Here is a 543-nt window from a genome sequence, read left to right as displayed (position 1 = left end):
AAGACTAGGAAAACACAAACAACAACATGGAAACAAACAAACAAACAAACAAAAAAAGGTAAAATTTCACTTAATGATTAAAAAAAAAAAAACAAACACAGAATAGGAAAACAGCAACAACAACAACAGGGAAACAAAACAAAACAAAACAGAATGAAAAAAAAAGAAAAAAAATTAAAAATCCCAATTAAAAACACCAGCAAGACGACCCTGATCCGCGTCCTTTTCCAGCAGAGCGAAAGTTGGTCCCGCGCGCACGCCCGCACGCACGCCCTCACGCCCGCCCACACGCCCGCACGCCCGCACGCCCGCCCACACGCCCGCACGCCCTCACGCCCGCCCGCACGCCCGCACGCCCTCACTCCCGCCCGCACGCCTGCACGCCCGCACGCCCGCCCGCACGCCCTCACGCCCGCCCACACGCCCGCCAGCCAGCAAACCCGCACGCTTTCACGCCCCACGCCCGCCTCACAGCCTGCCGCCCGCGTCCTCGTGGAAAACAGCAGGGCACATACCTCGTGACCTCGTTCGCTGTGGCGCTCG

Source organism: Penaeus monodon, chromosome 32 (genome assembly GCF_015228065.2).
Source record: "Penaeus monodon isolate SGIC_2016 chromosome 32, NSTDA_Pmon_1, whole genome shotgun sequence".
Classification (NCBI taxonomy): domain Eukaryota; kingdom Metazoa; phylum Arthropoda; class Malacostraca; order Decapoda; family Penaeidae; genus Penaeus; species Penaeus monodon.
The sequence above is the reverse complement of the archived record's forward strand: the minus strand, read 5'-3'. Positions refer to the sequence as shown.